Consider the following 16,946-nt stretch of genomic DNA (forward strand, 5'->3'; position numbering starts at 1 on the left):
ACAAAGGAGACAGACGAGAAGCCGGACTGCGCGATCAACTGGACTTAGGTGAGTTAAATTATTATTATTTTTTTTAACCCCTCCAGCGCTATTGTACTATGCATTCTGTATTCAGAATGCTATTATTTTCCCTTATAACCATGTTATAAGGGAAAATAATACAATCTACAGAACACCGATCCCAAGCCCGAACTTCTGTGAAGAAGTTCGGGTTTGGGTACCAAACATGCGCGATTTTTCTCACGCGAGTGCAAAACGCATTACAATGTTTTGCACTCGCGCAGAAAAAACGCCCGTGTAAACTCAGCCTAAGAAGCAAAAAAATGGCCTCTGATTAAAATACATATTTTTTTGTGGGAATTTTTGCCATTGAACCCCCTCTGGTATGTCACTGTCCATGTTGTGGGACTATTTATGAACTTCTAGTAAGTATTTGGTGGCTGCAAATATGACCTTAAGGTTTTTCAGGTTTGCCTGCCATAAAAGTGAATGGGGCCCGCCACCAACGCACGGTTCGCGAACATTTGATCGCGAACAACTTCTAGGTTGTTTTTTTTCCAGATATGTTCTTTCACATTTAAACCCCTTAACCCCATAAGGACCAGGCCATTTTTTTCAAATCTGACATGTGTCACTTTATGTGGTGATAACTTTAAAACGCTTTTACTTATCCAGGCCATTCTGAGATTGTTTTCTCGTCACATATTGTACTTCATGACAGTGGTAAAATTGAGTCAAAAAAATAAAATTTTTTAAATAAAAAAATTCAAAATTTACCCAAAATTTGGAAAAAGTAGCAAATTTTCTAATTTCAATTTCTCTACTTTTATAATAGATAGTAATACCTCCAAAAATAATTATTACTTTACATTCCCCATATGTCTACTTCATGTTTGGATCATTTTGTGAATGCCATTTTATTTTTTTGGGACGTTACAAGGCTTAGAAGTTTAGAAGCAAATCTTGAAATTTTTCAGAAAATTTCTAAAACCCACTTTTTCAGGACCAGTTCAGGTCTGAAGTCACTTTGTGAGGCTTACATAATAGAAACCACCCAAAAATGACCCTATTTTACAAATTACACCCCTCAAGGTATTCAAAACTGATTTTACAAACTTTGTTAACCCTTTAGGTGTTCCACAAGAATTAATGGAAAATAGAGATAACATTTTAAAATTTAACTTTTTTGGCAGATTTTCCATTTGAATACATTTTTTCCAGTTACAAAGCAAGGGTTAACAGCCAAACAAAACTCAATATTTATGGCCCTGATTCTGTAGTTTACAGAAACACCCCATATGTGGTTGTAAACTGCTGTACGGGCACACGGCAGGGCACAGAAGGAAAGGAACACCATACGGTTTTTGGAAGGCAGATTTTGCTGGACTGGTTTTTTTTACACCATGTCCCATTTGAAGCCCCCCTGATGCACCCCTAGAGTAGAAACTCCAAAAAAGTTAACCCCATTTTGGAAACTACGGGATAAGGTGACAGTTTTGTTGGTATTATTTTAGGGTACATATGATTTTTGGTTGATCTATATAACACTTTTTGTGAGGCAAGATAACAAGAAATAGCTGTTTTGGCACAGTTTTTATTTTTTGTTATTTACAACATTCATCTGACAGGTTAGATTATGTGGTATTTTTTTAGAGCAGGTTGTCATGGACGCGACAATACCAAATATGACTTGATAAAGCATTAAAAAAAAAAAAAGGATTTTTTAGTGTCTCCACATTCTGAAAGCTGTTGTTTTATTTATTTTTTAGGCCACTGTCTTGTGTAGGGGCTCATTTTTTTCAGGATGAGACGACGGTTTGATTGGTACTATTTTGGGGTGCGTATGACTTTCTGATCGCTTGCTATTACACTTTTAGTGATGTAAGGTGACAAAAAATGGCTTTTTTTTACACCGTTTTCTATTTAATTTTTTTTACGGTATTCATCTGAGGGGTTAGGTCATGTGATATTGTTATAGAGCAGGTTATTACGGATACGGTGATACCTAATATGTCTACTTTTTTATATTTATGTAAGTTTTACACAATGATTTCATTTTTGAAACAAAAAAAATCATGTTTTAGATACTCCATAGTCTGAGAGCCATAGTTTTTTCAGTTTATGGGCGATTATCTTAGGTAGGGTATGATTTTTGCGGGATGAGATGATGGTTTGATTGGCACTATTTTGGGGTGCGTATGACTTTTTGATCGCTTGCTATAACACTTTTCGCGATGTAAGGTGATGTAAACTTTTTTTTACGGTATTCATCTGAGGGCTTGTCATGTGATATTTATATAGAGCAGGTTCTTATGGACGCGGTGATATCTAATATGTATACTCTTTTTTATTTACTTAAGTTTTACACAATACCAGCATTTTTGAAACAAAAAAAAAGATGTTTTAGTGTCTCCATATTCTGAGCCATAGTTTTTTTATTTTTTGGGCGATTGTCTTAGGTAGGGGCTCAATTTTAATGTTATTTATCGGACAGGGTGGATCATGTGATATATTTATAGAGCCGTTCATTACGGACGCGGCGATACCTAATATGTGTTTTTTATTATAAAATAAGGGGAAAGGGGTGTTTTTTTTTCTTTTTTTACTTTATTAATTTTATTACTTTATTAATTTTATTGAAAACACTTTTTTTTTACTTTTTTTTTCTTTACTTTATTTTTGATGTTCACTTTTGCAATGCATTACAATACATCTGTATTGTAATGCATTGCCTGTAAGTGTATGACACTGAGTCATACACTAACAGGTTGCCTAGGAGACCCGATGCTGGATCTCCTCGGCTCCCGTAGAAGGCAGGTCCCGATGCCGTGCAAGGCATTGGGCAGCCTCTGCACGGCATCGGGCTGCCTTCTGAGACATCGAGTCCCCAACACAGCAGCTCGAGGACTCAATGGGCTCACTCAAACACAAACCCCTTCTATGCCGCGGTCAGTGGCATAGAAGGGGTTAATCCGCAGCGATAGCTGATACGGGGGGGGGGGGGCATTGTCCCAGGGTGCCTGCTGATTGATTTCAGCATGCACCTAGTTCCGATCACCGCCCGCCGCACGGCGGTGATCGGAAATACACAGGGCGTACAGGTACGCCCTGTGTCCTTAAGTACCGGGACATCAAGGCGTACCTGTACGCCCCATATCCCAAAAAGGTTAATGACCCGTGATGTACTGTACGTCATGATCGGCTGCTAGTTCCCGCATCATGATAGACACAGTCATCATGAACTACAGGTGTCACCCTCTGTATGCACGCCATGACACCGGCATGGAAACGGGTGTCACGGAAAGCTGGGCGGTCCGAGCACTTGACAGGGGGCCAATCAGAGTGGTCTCTGCTCTGCGATTGCTGACTGACCGATTGCAGCATGAGCCTGCTTGGTGGCAGGCTCAAATGTAAAAGCGCAGCTTCGATCTCCTCGTCCTGTCAGTGAGGGCCGAGGAGAAAGGAGCTGTGCTGTTTCTAGGTCTTGTCAGAGTGCCCCAGCGTTAAAACACCCCCACGATGCCCCAAACACTCTATTTTCCCTGACACCTCATCCTCCCACCACCCTTTCTTCTCCCACCTCTTGTAGTTTTTTTTTTTTTTGTGAATTAAATAGCCTTAGTCAGTTAGCCAGAAATAGTTCAGTCTAGTGTTAGGATTGGTGGTTTGAAAAAAAAATAATACATATGATATATATATATATATATATATATATATATATATATATATATACAGTTAGGTCCATAAATATTGGGACATCAACACAATTGTAGCATTTTTGGCTCTATACACCACCACAATGGATTTGAAATGAAACGAACAAGATGTGCTTTACCTGCAGACTGTCAGCTTTAATTTGAGGGTATTTACATCCAAATCAGGTGAACGGTGCAGGAATTACAACAGTTTGTATATGTGCCTCTCATTTGTTAAGGGGCCAAAAGTAATGGGACAATTGGCTTCTCAGCTGTTCCATGGCCAGGTGTGTGTTATTCCCTCATTATCCCAATTACAATGAGCAGATAAAAGGTCCAGAGTTCATTTCCAGTCTGATATTTGCATTTAGAATCTGTTGCTGTCAACTCTCAAGATGAGATCCAAAGAGCTGTCACTATCAGTGAAGCAAGCCATCATTAGGCTGAAAAAAGACAACAAACCCATCAGAGAGATAGCAAAAACATTAGGAGTGGCCAAAACAACTGTTTGGAACATTCTTAAAAAGAAGGAACGCACCGGTGAGCTCAGCAACACCAAAAGACCCAGAAGACCACAGAAAACAACTGTGGTGGATGACCGAAGAATTCTTTCCCTGGTGAAGAAAACACCCTTCACAACAGTTGACCAGATCAAGAACACTCTCCAGGAGGTAGGTGTATGTGTGTCAAAGTCACCAATCAAGAGAAGACTTCACCAGAGTGAATACAGAGGGTTCACCACAAGATGTAAACCATTGGTGATCCTCAAAACCAGGAAGGCCAGATTAGAGTTTGCCAAACGACATCTAAAAAAGCCTTTACAGTTCTGGAACAACATCCTATGGACAGATGAGACCAGGAGCAACTTGTACAGTTTTAGCTCCGGTATATTAGGGCATCTGTTGATGGCACTGTTATGGGGTGGGGGATCTGTGGGTTCCTTTCCTTCTGCGCCCTGCCGTGTGCTAGTACAGCAGTTTACGACCTCATATAGGGTGTTTCTGTAAACTACAGAATCAGGGCAATAAATATTGAGTTTTGTTTGGCTGTTAACCCTTGCTCTGTTAGTGGAAATAAATTGATTAAAATGGACAATCTGCCAAAAAAGTGAAATTCTGAAATTACATCTCCATTTTCCATTAATTCTTGTAGAACACCTAAAGGGTTAACAAAGTTTGTAAAATAAGTTTTGAATACCTTGAGGGGTGTATTTTCTAAAATGGGGTCACTTTTTTTGGAGTTTCTACTCTAGGGGTGCATCAGGGGTCTTCAAATGTGACATGGAAGCTTTAAATTATGTCAATGAAATCCGCCTTCCAAAAACCGTATGGCATTCCTTTCCTTCTGCGTAATGCCGTGTGCCCGTACAGCAGTTTACGACCACATATGGGGTGTTTCTGTAAACTACAGAATCAGGGCCATAAATATTGAGTTTGGTTTGGCTGTTAACCCTTGCTTTGTAACTGGGAAAAAATTATTAAAATGGAAACTCTGCCAAAAAAGTGAAATTTTGAAATTGTATCTCTATTTTCCATTAATTCTTGAGGAACACCTAAAGGGTTAACAAAGTTTGTAAAATAAGTTTTGAATACCTTGAGGGGTGTAGTTTCTAAAATGTGGTCATTTTTTGGTGGTTTCTATTATGTAAGCCTCACAAAGTGACTTCAGACCTGAACTGGTCCTTAAAAAGTGGGTTTTGGAAATTTTCAGAAAAATTTCAATATTTGCTTGTAAACTTCTAAGCCTTCTAACGTCCCCAAAAAATAAAATGGCATTAACAAAATGATCCAAACATGAAGTAGACATATGGGAAATCTAAAGTAGTAACTATTTTTGGAATTATTACTATCCATTATAAAAGTATATAAATTGAATTTTTTGGTAAATTTGGTATTTTTTTATAAATAAAAATGACATTTTTTTACTCAATTTTACCAGTGTCATGAAATACAATATGTGACGAGAAAACAATCTCAGAATGGCCTGGATAAGTAAAACTGTTTTAATGCTTTTCCACATAAAGTGACACATGTCTGATTTGCAAAAATAGGCCTGGGATTTAAGGTGAAAAGTGGCTCGGTAGTGAAGGGGTTAACAGATTCTTCTGACAACAGGGTACTCTCCACAATGGAGAACCCTTATTTACATAAAACCAGACAGACCCTTTAAATTGCTGTATTATGACTAGAGGTTAGATTTTATACATAGTTGTCAAAAGTACAAATGGAAAAAGGCTTCGGGATCCACTGACACAGGGAAACCACTCTCAACATCTCATCTAAAGGAAAATTATGATTTGCAACTCATCTGGCAAAAAATCAAGCCCACATCCAGCTACGCCGATGAGAATGTGAAAGGTTACTGCTCTTGGAGTGCGACTCTAAAGTGATTAAAACACTAACACTGAACTGCTTTGGCAGCTTTCCTTCTTTCCAAATTTCTGACTACCCGCAGTGACCACTAGGGGGAGCTCATTGCCTTCTGATTTATTTCAGTGAGTTCAATGCGGAGCTTTATGAAGCCATATGCAGTAAGCATCTCCTTGTGGTGGTGTCAGACACTTCGCCTGTAACATTTAATATTTAGTAATATTTAATTATTTTATTTTCTTTATTCCCGGAGAACCCCTTTAACAGACGACCCCTAATACAGTCCCTAATATAACGATGGGTGGTTACGTGACCTTTTCCTCCTCTGTGTTTCCTTCATCACCAGTGGTGCACTTTATACAATCATGTTCTTATCGCTTTTCTTTTGCTTGGCAGCTCTTCTCTGATTTGAGTTGAATTTATTAGTATTCTAAGCGATCCCCTGGATGATATCGGGCGCCGTCGTCTCACAGTTATTTTTAATATTATGCGATTAATCCTATTTGCTTTGACATTAGTATATAACCTGTGTCGCCCTCCCTCTGTCGGGCGTCTCACTTCTTGGAAAAATAAATTAGAACAATTATCTATGGGGCGAGAAGAAGATCCCTGCTTAACATATGTATTGAATTATTTTCCCGTTTTTAATAGTCCTGTTGTAATTGCCTCCTGATATAATCATCGCTAAACAAGGCCAAACTCCATTAGCTCCGCTCAGACGCTGAAAATTAACTTCTGTTACTCAGACGATAATGCTTAAGAGTTTTAAGATTTAATAGTTAAGAGAGTGTTCTCGAAGGTTGGTTATTATTAGGTCTTTAAAGGGGTTATCCTCGAAAAAATAAACAGAGCTCCGGTGAGCGCGGCGGCTTTCTGAAATAGCTGGTCAGTGGAGGCGCCAGGACCTTTGCTGATGTGATAATGATGACCTATCTTGAGGAAATCATTTTTTAAATGATTTTGACTGTAATCCTTGAGCTCTCTTCTTCTGTCACTTGGAAGATACAAATTCTTCTTGTGGAGATCAATCAGTAAGGAGCCTTTAGAGCAGCGGTTCTCAACCTTTCTAAAGCCGTGACCCCTTAATACAGTTCCTCATGTTGTGGTGACCCCCAACCATTAATTTTTTTCCTTGCTACGTCATAACTAATTTTGCTACTGTTATGAATTGTAATGTAAATATCTGATATGCAGGATGTATTTTTATTGCTACAAATTGAACATAATTAAAGCAGAGTAATTAATCACAAAGACATCCACAGATCCCCCCTAAACAGTGCCATCCACAGATCCCCCCTAAACAGTGCCATCCACAGATCTCCCCCCTAAACAGTGCCATCCACAGATCCCTCCTCCCCTAAACAGTGCCATCCACAGATCCCCCCTCCCCTAAACAATGCCATCCACAGATCCCCCTACAGTGCCATCCACAAATCCCCCTACAGTGCCATCCACAGATCTCCCTCCCCGACGCTCACAGCAGTATATTCATAAACTAATCAGTAACTACTTTAACTTTAATCATTGCTCATTGCTGAGCTCTTTACTTGGATTATAATTTATTTGGATATGGGATATCTTACTTTGTCTTAGCTCCGGTAATAGCAGGCAGTGGGGGGGGGGCGGCGCTCACTCACTGACGTCACGTGCCTGTGCCGCCTAGTGGGAGGAGCAGGCGCGTGACGTCAGTGAGTGAGCGCCGCCCCCCCGCACTGCCTGCTATTACCGGAGCTAAGACAAAGTAAGATATCCCATATCCAAATAAATTATAATCCAAGTAAAGAGCTCAGCAATGAGCAATGATTAAAGTTAAAGTAGTTACTGATTAGTTTATAAATATACTGCTGTGAGTGGCGTGGCCCTGTATATTCTAACCCCCAGGCAAGCGTCCCTGTCACCATGGGAATGCCTGGGGGTTAGAATATACCATCGGATTTGAGTTTTTACGATCTCACTGAGCTCGTAAAACTCAGATCCGATGGTATATTCTAACCCCCAGGCAAGCGTCCCCGTCACCATGGGAACGCCTGGGGGTTAGAATATACCATCGGATCTTCTGAGTTACTCAGCCGCAAAATAAGCACTGGCTCTGCTTGGCCCCGGGCTAGCTCGGGGCCCCAACCAGCTCGGGGCCCCAAGCAATTGCTTGTTTTTCCTGTCTGTTAGCGACGGGCCTGGACCCACAATAGGAAGCCTCAGACGACCCCCCGGAAAGGGCTGATCGACCCCCAAAGTGGTCGCGACCCCTAGGTTGAGAACCGCTGCTTTAGAGCAATTCGCCAAGTATGCAAAACAGGTTTTATCCAGAAGGAAGAAAATGGTCTGTCCACTGGGTGAATAAATGTAACTTTATTTATCTCTACCCTGGGAGGACTGCAATATTGGGGTTGGGGAATGTTGACTAATTATACTTTAACTACTGCTATACTGTGCTACGTTTTGTTCTAAGTATTACGTATGCTCATAGAAAAAAAAAATGCCAAGAAAGAGTTCAGATCCAACCAATCAAGGCCACTTCTCTGGTAAAATAACTGTATTAGTTACTAGTTAGCAGCTGTTCTTGACTGTTATATGTAAGGACTTGTTTTATCTGTCTTAGCTATCTGCTTATTTTTCTTAAATCTTCATTTTCTCTTATCTTACTTAAATTACAATAGTTTCATCATACAATGGTTGTCCTGGAACCAATTAATATTGTATCTTAACCCCTTAAAGAAAGGGCCTATTTTAGCTTTTGACGCTCTCCTTATTGAGCGGTGCCTCATGCACAGCTTAGCAGGGAGGTAACCATGACAGCCCTGGGAAGCCTCAGCAGGGCCCAGGCTGTCATAGTAACCAATTGGAGCCTGGCAATTTCACTGCAAGGGCTCAGTTCGGAAGGCAGTGGGAGCCGCATCCCTCTGCCTTACCTCACAGATGCCGTGATCGCGGCATCTGAGGGGTGAAGTGACGGGCTTCAGCACGATCGTCGTTCCCCCTCTTTGTGGCCAAGACAAGATGAGATACGGCCTCTAGTCTGGATACAAGATGAGATACAAACTCTAGATGGACACAAGATAAGATACAGCCTCCAGACTGAATATAAGATGAGATTTGACCTCTAGTCTGGATACGAGATGAGATACAACCTATAGATGGACACAAGATGATATCCACCAAAAATACTTCCCCGTATAATAGTAAACCCATATATGTGACAACACATAAAACCAACAGAAATATATGGATTTACTACATATTAATAAACAAAATCAAACACAATTCATGATAAATATATGACATTTTATTGATAATCAAGGTATGGACATGATTGACACAACACAATGAATTTAAAAACACTTAAAATTCATAGGAGTGGTGGCACAGGGGTAGGGGAGTCCAAAAAAGTGCAAGTGCATAAACTGGTCAGAAAAAGTCTAATAAAGGTGCATATACAGACTATAAATCTGATACAATTAATAACCTTGGTGAAATGTTCAAATAAGTAAAAGAGCAAAGTAAATGCAAAAAATAAATATAGAAAAGTAATACAAAAAACACAAACACCAAGTTATAAGTATAGGGAATGCAACATACTGACCCATAATAGAATCCCACCTCACCAAGAGACCACCAATCCACACCCCGACACGCGTTTCGTGGTCTGCTTCCTCAAGGGGTAATGACTAGAGGTGGTGGCTAAGGGAAGCATATATAGGGCCAGCAAAGAAATATCTTTCAGTCACATGACTAACAATAGCCCAATACTCTGCAGCAAGCGCAAGTGTTTACATAATCGTCATCAAGATCTACCAATAGAGAACGTTGCACACACCTGAAATTAGTCTAATGATAGAGGTGCCGCTGATTACCTGGCGCGCCATCGTACTGCCATGCGGTCGGCTGGAGGATGCGCACCTCATGATCTGGAAGACATGGAGCACGCAGGAAGTTGCACAATCCTTGTCATCACGAAGCAGAGGCTGCGCTGCCAGCTCGGCGCATGCGCAGAACACAGCATGCACAGCGGCAGACATTTTGAAAGTGGTATATGCAGATTGACATACTGGTATAAAGGATGTATTGATGACAGCATGATACATTATCCATAATGAGGGGCACATGATTGAATAATGTAATATTAATACTCATAATAATGATATTGATAAGCATGATTACTGCATAGATAGTGTTGCATACACAATAACATAATTAATAAACCATACAATAAATAACAATAAAAATATATGTATATATAGTGAAGTGCGACATGATTATTTGAACGAATGCAATAATAATGTGAATAAATAAATAAAATACACAGATGAATTCATAATAAATAGTTGTGATATTGTTTGAAAAATGGTGTGTGAAATACACTGCCTGTCCAAAAAAAAAGTCGCCACCAAAAAAAGCTTTTAGCTTTGATTACGGCGCGCATTCGCTGTGGCATTGTTTCGATAAGCGTCTGCAATGTCACAAGATTTATTTCCATCCAGTGTTGCATTAATTTTTCACTAAGATCTTGCATTGATGATGGTAGAGTCTGACCGCTGCGCAAAGCCTTCTCCAGCACATCCCAAAGATTCTCAATGTGGTTAAGGTCCGGACTCTGTGGTGGCCAATCCATGTGTGAAAATGATGTCTCATGCACCCTGAACCCGTGCCATCAGGGGAGAACAAATCCATGGATGGAATAACCTGGTCATTCAGTATGTTCAGGTAGTCAGCTGACCTCATTCTTGGAGCACATACTGTTGCTGAACCTAGACCTGACCAACTGCAGCAACTCCAGATCATAGCACTTGCCCCCACAGGCTGGTACAGTAGGCACTAGGCATGATGGGTGCATCACTCACTTCATCTGCCTCTCTTCTTAACCTGATGCGCCCATCACTCTGGAACAGGGTAAATCTGGACTCATCAGACCACATGACCTTCTTCCATTGCTCCAGAGTCCAATCTTTATGCTCCCTAGCAAATTGAAGCCTTTTTTTTCTGGTTTCCCTCACTGATTAGTGGTTTTCTTACGGCTACACAGCTGTTCAGTCGCAATCCCTTGTGTTCCCTTCGCATTGTGCGTGTGGAAATGCTCTTACTTTCACTATTAAACATAGCCCTGAGTTCTACTGTTGTTTTTCTTCGATTTGATTTCACCAAACGTTTAAGTGATCGCCAATCACGATCATTCAGGATTTTTTTCCCGCCTCGAATACAAAGGGTTCCCACTATCCTTCCAGTTTTTAATAATGCGTTGGACAGTTCTTAACCCAATTTTAGAAATTTCTGCAATCTCCTTAGAGGTTTTCTCTGCTTGATGCATGCCAATGATTTGACCCTTCTCAAACAGACTAACATCTTTTCCACGACCACGAGATGCGTCTTTCGACAAGGTTGTTTAAGAAATGAGAAGCAACTCATTGCACCAGTTGGGGTTAAATAACTTGTAGCCAGCTGAAAGATAATCGCCCATGCAGTAACTATCCAATAGGAGGCTCATAACTATTTGCTTAGTTAAATCCAGGGGGCGACTTTTTTTTTGGACAGGCAGTGTATAAATGAGATAAAAGTGATTGTGACAAAATGTGAAGTAATATAAATCACAGTGAAAATGCAAAAAAAAATGTAATGACACGATCCAAAAACAAAATCCAAAATTAAGAGAAAAAAAAAGTAAAAAAATATGTCACATAAGTAAAAAAAGGGAGAAAAGTTAGAGAATAATAAAAAATATAAAAAAGACAAAAAACACACCGTGTAAAAAAAAAATATATATAATTAGCATGTAGTGCTATAATTGACACATGTGAAGTGAAGGATACAAAGTGCATATAAAGTGAAAAAAAATATAAAAAAAATATATTTTTTTATTATTTGTTAGAATTATTCAATTCTGATTTCCCACAATACTTGAAATTGGGATCGACCTATGGAAAGAAAGTAAAAGATATTTTAGTAACAAAAATTGGCACCCATACTAATACCGATAGCCACCATCCAAGAGTCAATCTAAAATTAACAATATAGGGAAAAAAAATATTAAGAAACAAAGATACATATCAATTCAAATATGACGCAAAAGGTATTTTATTATTGAGGCCACGAGGTGTCTGTGTTACTAATGTCACTATCCACTTACACTCAACTTGTTCCAGACGTCGAAAAAGATCACTTCCTCTTGATACCAGAGAAACGTTGTCAGTCCTACGAAATTTCAGGTCTTGTGTCTTTCAGGTTAGCGTGTTTATGATGAAAATGTTGCGGTTTGGGTTTCAACTTGGCAATTTTATCCTTGTCAGAATCCTCAATCCTTGATGCCGCCCGGATATCTGTCTGATGTTCCTGAATACGAATGCGCAATTCACGTGTCGTCATGCCAAATATATATAAGCCTACAAGGGCAGGTTGCACAATAGATAACTCCTGAAGTGCCGCAATTAATGAAGTGCAAAATATTGTAGCATTCTTGGCCAGAAGAGTCTGTAAAGGTATCAGATCGAACTATGACTTTACATGTAGAACAATGTCCACAAGGGACAGAACCCCACTTGGGACCTTTAGAATTGAACAAAAATCGAGGCTTTGGTGGAATACAACGGCTATGCACAAGAATGTCATTCAAATTTTTGCTGCCCGTTTAGCAACAAATGCTGGAGTGGGTGTCAAAACTTGTTTCAAATCTGAATCGGAAAGTAAAATTGTCCAAAACATGGAAAATATATTCCTCATATTGCGCCATTGTGCATTATAATTGGTAATAACACGAACCACAGATGATGAAGTATTGCTAGGTTAGGAGTCAGTAGAGTCGCTCGTTGAGTATTTTTTTGCTCGAAGATATCCACGTTCAATATCATGTTTAAAGTGTTTAAAGTGTTTTTTTAAGATGAAACCCAAATAGATACACAAATGACTATGTGTGGTAACCATTTATACCTCACCAAACTAACAAGACCAGACTTAAAGTACAAATACATTCTTTATTACATTATGTAAAATTGGAAAAAGCAATATATGGACAAGACACATTACAACATGCAAAACAATTAAGCGCTATGGAAGATAATGGCCCTACCGGACCCGGGGTCTGCACAATTACCTTTACAGATTCCCCTTATTTTCATATATGGGGCAATAATACAATGAGATAATAATTATCAAGATAATGATTGAGGACTCCACTTGGCACTACGCCTTATACATACAACTGTCATGGCCAGATCCCAACACATAACTCAAATCTAAGGTATCAACACCTTTTACAAGTAATTCAGTATCGAGATGTGACCAGGCAGAAAAAACTAAAAACTAAACAAAAAATCAAAAATGTGCAAAGAGAGAGTCAAATACACAGATGAAAACAGGACATATGACATACAGACCCAGAGCCTGGGAGAGCCAACGACCCCGACGTACGTTTCGCCTCGCTTCTTCCTGGGGGCGTGTCAGTTTACACTCCTCTCAGCCTTTATATACAGTGCTGCCCATAATTATTCATACCCCAGGCAAATTTTGACTTAAAGTTACTTTTATTCAACCAGGTAATTATTTTTTGACAGGAAATGGACATAGGTGTCTCCCAAAAGATAATAAGACGATGTACAAGAGGCATTATTGTGGGGAAAAAAACATTTCTCAGTTTTTATTTCCATTTGAGCAAAAAGTGTCCAGTCCAAAATTATTCATACCCTTCTCAATAATCAATAGAAAAGCCTTTATTGGTTATTACAGCAATCAAACGCTTCCTATAATTGCAGACCAGCTTTTTGTCTCCACAGATATTTTTGCCCATTCATCTTTGGCAATGAGCTCCAAATCTTTCAGGTTGGATGGTCTTCTTGCCATCACCCTGATCTTTAGCTCCCTCCACAGATTCTCAATTGGATTCAAGTCTGGACTCTGGCTGGGCCACTCCAAAACATTAATGTTGTTGTCTGCTAACCATATCTTCACCACTTTTGCTGTGTGTTTTGGGTCATTGTCATGCTAAAATGTCCACTGGTGCCCAAGGCCAAGATTCTCTGCAGACTGCCTGATGTTGTCGTTGAGAATCCTCATGTATTGCTCTTTCTTCATGGTGCCTTTACTGTGATTAGGTTCCCTGGTCCATTGGCTGAAACCCCCCCCCCCCAAAGCATTAGGTTCCCACCACCATTTTTGACAGTGGGGATGGTGTTCTTTGGGTTAAAGGCTTCTCCTTTTTTACGCCAAATGAAGGAAACATCATTGTGACCAAACAATTCAATTTGAAGTCTTCTTCTTTGTGCAGATGAGCTTTTGCAAAGGCCAAGCAAGCTTTTGCGTGCCTTATCTGCAGAAGTCGCGTCCTCCTTGGTCTGCATTGTGTAGTGTCCGTTGGATTGTCTGCCTTGAGACATTGCCACCAGCAGAGCCCAGATTCACCCGGATGGCCTTGGTGGTGATCCTTGGATTCTTTTTCACCTCTCTAACTATTCTATTGGCCAACACAGGTGTCACTTTTGGCTTCCGACCACGTCCTCTGAGATTTTCCACAGTGCGGAACATCTTTTTGCTCAAATGTAAATAAACGCTGAGTAATGTTTTTTCCCCACAATAATGCCTCTTGTACATTGTCTTATTATCTTTTGGGAGACACCTATGTCATTTCCCATCAAAAAATTACTTGCTGTTTGAATAAAAGTAACTTTAAGTCAAAATTTGCCAGGGGTATGAATAATTATGGGCAGCACTGTACCCTGCAACATATGGGTAATCCCTCCCTCCTAATAATCACCACCATAAATCCCTTGTAACCTCTCATTGAAGTGAGAGAGAATCTTATATCCTCACAGGTGTATCCTCATTGATTGAATGAGGGCAATAGCTTTGCCCTATATTTGTAAAACTCTTCTGTGGTGGTTGTTGTCTGGTCCGGACCATCGCCTATAGGTAATTTAGGTTTTATAGTTTTTTTTAACAGGAATATATTAATGTCTGTGTGTGATTTTAACTGTTAACAATTACATAATGTCTGTTCTTACTTTTCTCCTTATGAGGGTCCATTCCCACGTCGCGGATCCGCAATACACCCATCCGGCACCCCCATAGAACTGCCTATTCTTGTCCGCAATTGCGGACAAGAATAGGACATGTTCTATTTTTTTGCGGAGCCGCGGCCCGGAAGTACAGAGCCGAAGCCCGGAAGTTCGGGGCCGCGCTCCAGAAATGCAGATGCGGAGAGCACATCACGTTGCACTGTACTTATTATCTTTCCTTTTTTATATACTTTTTTATGTTTATTGTGATTTATGTATGAAACTTAGTTTTTAATATTAAGATATATAGTTCACAATTATGTCGGTCTGTAGTGTCGGGTCCAATAATTTTGGGTCTGGTATTATGGGTAATTTATGATATTAATGTTGTAAGTGTTGGTTGATAATTATGGGATCCCCAATTTTAACCGTCAATGATCAATTAATTTCTTTAGTCAATTAATATATAATATATTTGTTTTTTGTGTGTGCTATCTCTAATCCTAATCCTTATAATGAGATGTTTGGGTTAGGATATGAATCTCCTACCCATTCGTCCACGGTCATTGTGCAATGTATTATTTAGATTGTTATAATTTGATATACTGTATAATGTTGATCCCCTCTCCGAATACATGTGGTGTGTGTATATTAGTCACTATTTGACATTAACATTGATTATAATGGCAAGGTATGGGAATGCTGGCAATATGCCCATATCTAAGATGGCGTTCGAACCCAGTGGTCAAATGTGAGGAGGGGGTGTGACTTTTTGTCTCGGCTTGAGTGTGGGATTCAGTGCTGCTCCTTCATGCGCATGCGCAGACCAATACGGTCTGTGCAGATAGCGAGTTAGCGATATGACGTGTAGCAACGCAAGACTTTAGTCACATGCCAGAGATCCCGACTATGACCTTATGGGATATCGCAGGATTTCGCCGCCATCTTGAAAAACGCCACTTGTGAGGATATAAGATTCTCTCTCACTTTAATGAGAGGTTACAGGTGATTTATGGTGGTGATTATTAGTAGGGAGGGATTACCCATATGTTGCAGGGTATATAAAGGATGAGAGGAGTGTAAACTGACACGGCCCCAAGAAGAAGCGAGGCGAAACGTACAGTACAGACCAAAGGTTTGGACACACCTTCTCATTCAAAGAGTTTTCTTTATTTTCATGACTATGAAAATTGTAGATTCACACTGAAGGCATCAAAACTATGAATTAACACATGTGGAATTATATACATAACAAACAAGTGTGAAACAACTGAAAATATGTAATAGTCTAGGTTCTTCAAAGTAGCCACCTTTTGCTTTGATTACTGCTTTGCACACTCTTGGCATTCTCTTGATGAGCTTCAAGAGGTAGTCCCCTGAAATGGTTTTCACTTCACAGGTGTGCCCTGTCAGGTTTAATAAGTGGGATTTCTTGCCTTATAAATGTGGTTGGGACCATCAGTGGCGTTGAGGATAAGTCAGGTGGATACACAGATGATAGTCCTACTGAATAGACTGTTAGAATTTGTATTATGGCAAGAAAAAAGCAGCTAAGTAAAGAAAAACGAGTGGCCATCATTACTTTAAGAAATGAAGGTCAGTCAGTCAGCCGAAAAATTGGGAAAACTTAGAAAGTAAGGGCTATTTGACCATGAAGGAGAGTGATGGGGTGCTGCGCCAGATGACCTGGCCTCCACAGTCACCGGACCTGAACCCAATCGAGATGGTTTGGGGTGAGCTGGACCGCAGAATGAAGGCAAAAGGGCCAACAAGTGCTAAGCATCTCTGAAAAATCCTTCAAGACTGTTGGAAGACCATTTCAGGGGACTACCTCTTGAAGCTCATCAAGAGAACGCCACGAGTGTGCAAAGCAGTAATCAAAGCAAAAGGTGGCTACTTTGAAGAAC

The sequence above is a fragment of the Bufo bufo genome, chromosome 2, assembly GCF_905171765.1.
Source record: "Bufo bufo chromosome 2, aBufBuf1.1, whole genome shotgun sequence".
Classification (NCBI taxonomy): domain Eukaryota; kingdom Metazoa; phylum Chordata; class Amphibia; order Anura; family Bufonidae; genus Bufo; species Bufo bufo.